Source organism: Trachypithecus francoisi, unplaced genomic scaffold, assembly GCF_009764315.1.
Source record: "Trachypithecus francoisi isolate TF-2019V2 unplaced genomic scaffold, Tfra_2.0 Lachesis_group3, whole genome shotgun sequence".
Lineage (NCBI taxonomy): Eukaryota > Metazoa > Chordata > Mammalia > Primates > Cercopithecidae > Trachypithecus > Trachypithecus francoisi.
Genome location: NW_022681468.1, coordinates 38,612,872 through 38,620,025, shown reverse-complemented (window position 1 = coordinate 38,620,025; position 7,154 = coordinate 38,612,872).

Genomic DNA, 7,154 nt, shown 5'->3' with positions numbered 1-7,154 from the left:
TGTTTGGCCATTATATTGGGCCTGTAGCAAGTAATGAGGTAGATATTACTCTTAGCCAGTTAACAAAAGCAGCTAGGCTCCTATTGCGTTGTATCTAGTCTACTTCATATGTTTATGTTAATTGCACAGGGTACTTGACTTTTTGACCTCTGCTCATCCTTCAAGATCTCATCTAAAAGTCATCTTTTCTACAAGGTGTGAGAATCAATCAATACTTACAGCAAGTTAGTTGCTGGTTGCATTAATCATAAGCATCTAGCTCTTATGCAGGAGCTCCTAGTCTTATGCAGGGGCTCTGAATAGAAAAATTAACTGCAAATGCAATTTAATGGAGTGGGTCTGATGGTGGAGATAGCAGATTATGGCATTGAGGAAGCAGGAGGTGTGTTGAGGCTGACTGGGCTTTCATGTACCCTTAAATTGCTCAGTGAAGGATGCTGACTCTTTTATGTTTAGTACTGCCTTGTACCTTCTAGTGACTCTGGAGGCAGTATATATCCTTATATTCTACATAGTGTGAAAGGAAAATATCTTGGGCCCCCAAAATCACTAAGCTAAAGGGAAAAGCCAAGCTGGGAACTGCTTAGGGCAAACCTGCCTCCTATTCTATTCAAAGTCACCCCTCTGCTCACTGAGATAAATGCACATCTGACTGCCTCCTTTGGAGAGGCTAATCAGAAACTCAAAAGAATGCAATCATTTGTCTCTTATCCACCTATGACCTGGAAGTTCCCTCCCCACTTGGAGTTGTCCTGTTTTTCCAGATTGAACCAATGTTCATCTTACATATGTTGATTGATGTCTCATGTATCCCTAAAATGTGTAAATCCAACCTGTGCTCTGACCACCTTGGGCACATGTCATCAGGCCCTCCTGAGGATGTGCCATGGGCATGCATCCTCAACCTTGGCACAATAAACTTTCTAAATTAACTGAGACCTGTCTCAGATTTTGGGAGTTTACATTTTGGTAACCATGTAGGGATTCTGAGTGGAAGTGCCCCTGACCTTTGGCAAATCTCCTATTGGTGCTTGGTACCAGCATGAGCTAACTTTATGGCTCAAACCAACAGCACAATTTGCTGAGGTATGGGAGCACCCCCTCCAGAGAATCCTTGATCTCCCAAAATATGGTTGAGATCTAAAGTTTATTTTGCTGTACAACTTCCCCCCACCTTGTTTTTTTTTTTTTTAAGTTCTACTTGCTTCCAACAAGGAAGACAAGTTTTCCTGCTTCCATGATGATGGAAGGCAGGTAACTCCTTCACGGAGTTTGAGCTCACTTCCAACAGGGAAGATGAGAGGATTTTTCCTGCTTCTAGGATGGTAGAGAGCCATCTTCAGCCTGAGACCCATCTCTAGGTAAGTAGCTGAATTGGGGTTTTGTCTTGGCTAAAGTTAACAATCAGCTGGTCTTAATTTCTCCTTACCATTAGAGCGCTCAGTAATCATATAAGTTGTGCGATCTTTTGTTTTGCTTAACTGTTTTTTGTTGTTTCTGTTTTTGTTGTTGTTTCGGTCTTTTTCCCATTGGGTTTGATCAACTCTATCTGACTAACTCCAAAGGAAGTTCCAAATTATGAGGAACAAGGCTTCTGAAGTCGCTAACTTTCCACACACATACACACACACACAAAGATGGTGTGGTAGGGGGAGAAAAATAGCCAGCAAAAGGAAAAAGAAAAAGAGAAAAGATTTTTAATTTTGACTACTAAGGGTCTTTATTTACATAACAAGGCCACCTTTTTGCTAGCCAGACCAAACTGAAAGAGCAATGGCTATACCTTTGAAATAGCAGCAATTTTTCCTAGCTGGAATATGGTAATGAGATTTTAAAAGATTTTTTTTAAAGGAGCTCAGTGGTTAAAAGTCAACTTAATTAAAAGCTAACATCCAAGATGTGTGTGTGTATGTGTGCATATGTGTGTGTTTGTGTGCATATGTGTGTGTGTTTAACAGGCTTTCATGGTTTTGTTTTTGGTTTTATTCTAGGACCTTGTCTTTTTTTTTTTTTTGCCTTGAGCAAAAGTATTTTTTTTCTCAGTTGACTGAATTCTGTTTTCTTCCTTTACTTCTGCTGTCTCTTCCTTCTCTTGTACCCTCTGCTGCATGGAGAACCTAAAATAGATTATAATAACCTAGGGTTCCTTAAAGAAAATGAAGAAGGCACCAGACTCTCTTTGGGGGAGAAACATTTTTTTTCCTTATGGAACCCCAAGAATGCGAACAGACAAGTTCATCTCAGCTCTTAAATTACTTACTTTTGTATTGTGTTATCTTTTTAAATTTTGACTAAAATAGTTATTGCAACAGAGATTACTCTTGGGTTTTTAAGGGAGAGTGTGGTTTAGACACTTAGAAATGTCTTTGTTTTAAAAAAATTAAGTGTACTGTAAAAGCATCACATGGTCCAATCTCATAATTCTCACTTTGTGGAGACCCAGGATTCAGTGTGGGCTCTTCCCAGAGCTCAGAGATCCAGTTAAAAGGTAGGTAGTCCCTATCTAAATAAAATTGGTCTCCTTATACAATCCTATGATCGATTTTCACAATTTTATGTTTGATTTGGTGTCCATCTTTAATCTCCCTCTAGCACCACTAGACTTTTTCTCTATGTACTTTATGATGTAAATTTTGTTATTTGATTTTCATCTGAGTGGTTTCCTTTACTATGCAAATTTAAGGCTATTTAGCTGACAACTGCTTAGAGTTGTGAAACAGGTTATTAAGAATCTGAAAGTCTAAGATAAGAGAAAAAAGAATTTTCTAAATCTCTAAGATGTACTTATATTGGCATGCCTAATATGTCTATATATTGTGTACACAATATTTCACCACCAAAAATAAACAAAAGAGCTCTAATTAATTGGCTTAAGAAAATCAAAGTGCTTGAATCAAATGCCTTATCAGAAAAAAACCAAAAGACTAGCCAAATGGGTTTTCAAGTTTATATAACTTAAGTAAAATTTTTAATAAATAAGTTAGCTGTAAAATTATTGATAAAATAATATTAGAAATGTCTTAAGAATTGCCAGCATACATTTTTGTTCGCAATTATTAATCAAACAATTTCATACTTATCCCTGCCAAATACTATAAGTTGTAAAAATTTGGCATAGGGGTTACAAAACTATAAATCCAGCCCAAGACAGAATAATCTTTGCTTGTGTAATCTTTAATAAATAAGACATTGATATTGGTTTAGTAAAAATAGTTACATCTTGAATTTAGTGAGATTACCATAACTTCTCATCTTGTGGCTTTAGGTGGTCTAGTCCATAGGCAGTAAGGTCTGTTTTGGGAAAGGACGGTTATTGTCTTTGTTTCAAAGCTAAACTATAAACTAAGTTCCTCCCGAAGTTAGTTTGGCCTATGCCCAGGAATGAACAAGGACAGCTTGGAGGATAGAAGCAAGATGGAGTCAGTTAGGTCAAATCTTTTTCACTGTCTCAGTTATAATTTTAAAATGGCAGCTCTATAACTTTAAATAATGACAACTGCAGTTTTTATAAATAATCTAGGTAAACTATTAAAATAAATAATTAGGTAAATGTAATAGGATAAATATACTTGTAAACTCATCATAGCTTAGAAACTAAGGTTATATTAAATTCAATAATAGATATTTCATTATTTGGATATTTTCCAATAAAAATATATTTGTAGGAAAACATTAAAAAAGTATATCCTTTTAAAAAATGGTGAACAATTTTTGTCTAATTTAAAGCTTGAAGGTCATGTATAAAACAAGGTAAAAGGAACCAAGAAGAAAAAGAGATTACTAAAGAAAGTTATAAAAATAAAGAGTTCTTTTTTGGTAAGAAAGCTTAAAGGGAAATAATTTCATGAGAAAGAATCTTGTATCATAAATTTAGTCCTAGAGTAAAGTGACTGGTTGTTTAAGAAAGAGGGATGTTCAGGACAAACCAGAATGTCCAAGAATATCATGAATGGTCTGTGTAAGTCACAACAAGAGGATTTATTTAAAAAATCTTTTATATGATCAAGTTGTCATATTATTATTATTTAAGTTTTGTTTGCTTAGGAAAAAAATCAGATTACTTTTTTTAAAATTAAGGTTATTTTTGACTTTTTGCTTTAAACATTGCTGATCTTTTCTTTTTTCAGAGTCAAGGAAACTTCTTTTGAACTACTGACAGCTTTTAACAATTTTGTATACTCATATGAACAAAATTTGTAGCATATTTGTTTCTCTCTACTTGATTTCTCCAGAATTTGGAAACTATTTGTGAGTATTCTTAACTTATGCAATACGGTTATTTGCATAAGTGCAAAAAGAATCTGTTTTCATTTTGCAACAGGACACAACTGGAGAAACTGGTTATTTTACCGAGGTTTTGATTGGAATGGTGTGCTTTCCTTTAAGGAATCAAACTTGACTTATGGAGCCAATAAAGCCCCTTGGGGAAACTGGCCTCATAACTTCACTGTACAGGGTTCCTGACCTGTGGTAAGTAAATAATGTCACTTTCTGGCAGGCCCAGGAGCTCCAAGTTTATCTTGGGACCTCAAGAGGAAAGGATCACCCAACTCATAGGTATTTGATGGCACAAATCCATGGCTGGTCTCAGCTTTAAAAAAGTCTTATCTGAGATTCCTTCTATGGAACAGTTCCCTCAAAGCCAATTTAAAAGACTAAGTAAAAAATATTTATTCTTGCTGTACTGTATGCAAAGAATTAGGCCAAGTAAAATATAGCATACCAGTCCTATCATGATTTGTCATTAGTAAAAATGGGAAACTGGAGAGAGAAAATTTATGTTTCAAAACTAAGATACACTTGTTAGATTCTAGTCTTGCCTAATGTTTTTTAATTTTATTATTTTCTACAGTTTGGACTGAATTCTAATTTTTCTTGGCTACAAGCTTTCAAAATAATGTTTTCAATTGTTTTCCCTCTTCAGAAGAAAATAACAGCAATCTATTTACATCCATAAACCACTTTCATGCTTGCCTGCCAATGTTTGGATTTCAGAGTAATGTGGCCTATATAGATTTTCCAGAATTGTTCTTTTTGTGGTTCCTGTTTATCTCCCTTCCTCCCCCTATTTTCTCTTCATAGGACATGAGAGTTTACAACCTTCTAACAAAACTTTCCTAGTAACTTGGGACTTACCTGTCTAGGAACAAATCATCCTAGCCATGAGAGATCAGACAAAATGTGGGACCAGGGGCTCATTTGCTTCTAAAATGCTTTCTCCAAAAGATTTTACAAAAAAACGGGGAGAGAAATTTGAAAGGAAAATATCTTGGGCCCCCAAAATCACTAAGCTAAAGGGAAAAGTCAAGCTGGGACTGCTTAGAGCAATCCTGCCTCCCATTCTATTCAAAGTCACCCCTCTGTCACTGAGATAAATGCATATCTGATTGCCTCCTTTGAAGAGGCTAATCAGAAACTCCAAAGAATACAACAATTTATCTCTTTTCTACTTATGACCCAGAAGCCACCTGCCTGCTTCAAGTTATCCTGCCTTTCCAGATTGAACCAATGTTTATTTTATATATGTTGATTGACATCTCATGTCTCCCTAAAATGTATAAACCAAACTGTGCTCTGATCACCTTGGGCACACGTAGTCAGGACCTCCTGAGGCTGTGTAACGAGCACGTGTCCTCAACTTTGACAAAATAAACTTTCTAAATTAACTGAGACCTGTCTCAAATTTTGGGGCTTCACAATAGTGTCAGTATTTATACAAATTTCATTTGTATTATGCAACATCTTTGCCACCTTTTTCCCCCTTTCACATAGAAACTGAGCTATTTGGACCATTTAGACCTCAGTCAGGACCCTCTCTTGCACTGCCTTTTCCCTCACCAAAGCAAAATAAGCAAAAACAGAACATCCTGCCCTCAATTCCCTCCCTTGCCATCCCTCTCCCAAGAGGGTAAACATAATAATGACACTAATCATCATTAAAAAATCATAGCATAAATCTAGTGTGTCTTGGAGCTTTGCTGTGGCCTACCAAATAAGAATCAAAATATAATTCTCCTAGTATTTGGTAACTGAACATCCTTGGACTGGAGATTGAAAGGAGCTAATATTATTCTAAATCTTATCCTTTTGCATACAGAGTAATGGCAAAATTCCAGCATAATAATACTGGACATTTACATAATGCCCTTTCTCACAGGCATTCATAGTGCTTTGCAAAATTTCCTATGCATTTTCTCAGTATTAGATAAAAAGAGAAGAGAGATGATTGATTTTAGATGGGGAAAGAGGGATAGGCAAAGCCTGAATCCAAAAAAATAAAGTGTGAGGCAAAAAGCTTAAGAGTGGACTCCTGACTCTGAACCTAATGTTCTTTCTACTATTCTTCTGAACGCAAATGCTTCTTTTTCTTTTCTTGGGTCTGCTATTTAATAGCACCTAATGAATATTGAAAAGCAAAAGGAGAATGGCCCTTGAAATTGAACACTAGCAAGAGACATGTTTAGAAGGCAAGATTTATTAAAACCAGGATCCAGATAAGCCTATTTTTAAAAATTAAGAAACCAAAAGCAAATCAAAATTAGGGGAAAATATGAAATATCTACAAAACAACCTGCATCTTTGTGTACTCTAATAATAGAAGGTATGGAAAATTGTTAGATTAAAAAAAGACCAGAGTATCCTCAAATAACCTAGAGGTAAATAGTAATATGTTATAATTCATCTGATAAATTTCTCAAACTGTGTGTTTTATTCAGCCTGGACTCACTAGGAATTTTTCAAAGTTCCAGATTTATAAGAAAAAAAAATACTTGAAATTGAAAAGTGGGGGTAATATATAGTGATTAAAGTTTGAGTCTGATTTTTTTCAGTAAAAGGAACTAGTGATGCAATAGTCCCAGGGATTTAAAAGAGTTTCCTCAAATATATCTGGGGGATAAGAAACACTGAAGAGAAAATAGGCCCAGTAATAAATGACAAATGAGATGAAATGAGATTTTGAAATAGTTGGGCTACTGAACTGATATTTTAAATAGATCTTTTAACAAGAAAAACAAAAAAGGGGCTAAGGACAGAGAAGGAACAAGAGTTGTCAGCAGAATGCTGGTAAATAGCAAGCAAGGGAATTCAGTCCTTGCAAAATTAAGGATTTTCCAAATCAGCAAACTCGGGGGATATGCCTTGCCACCAGGGAT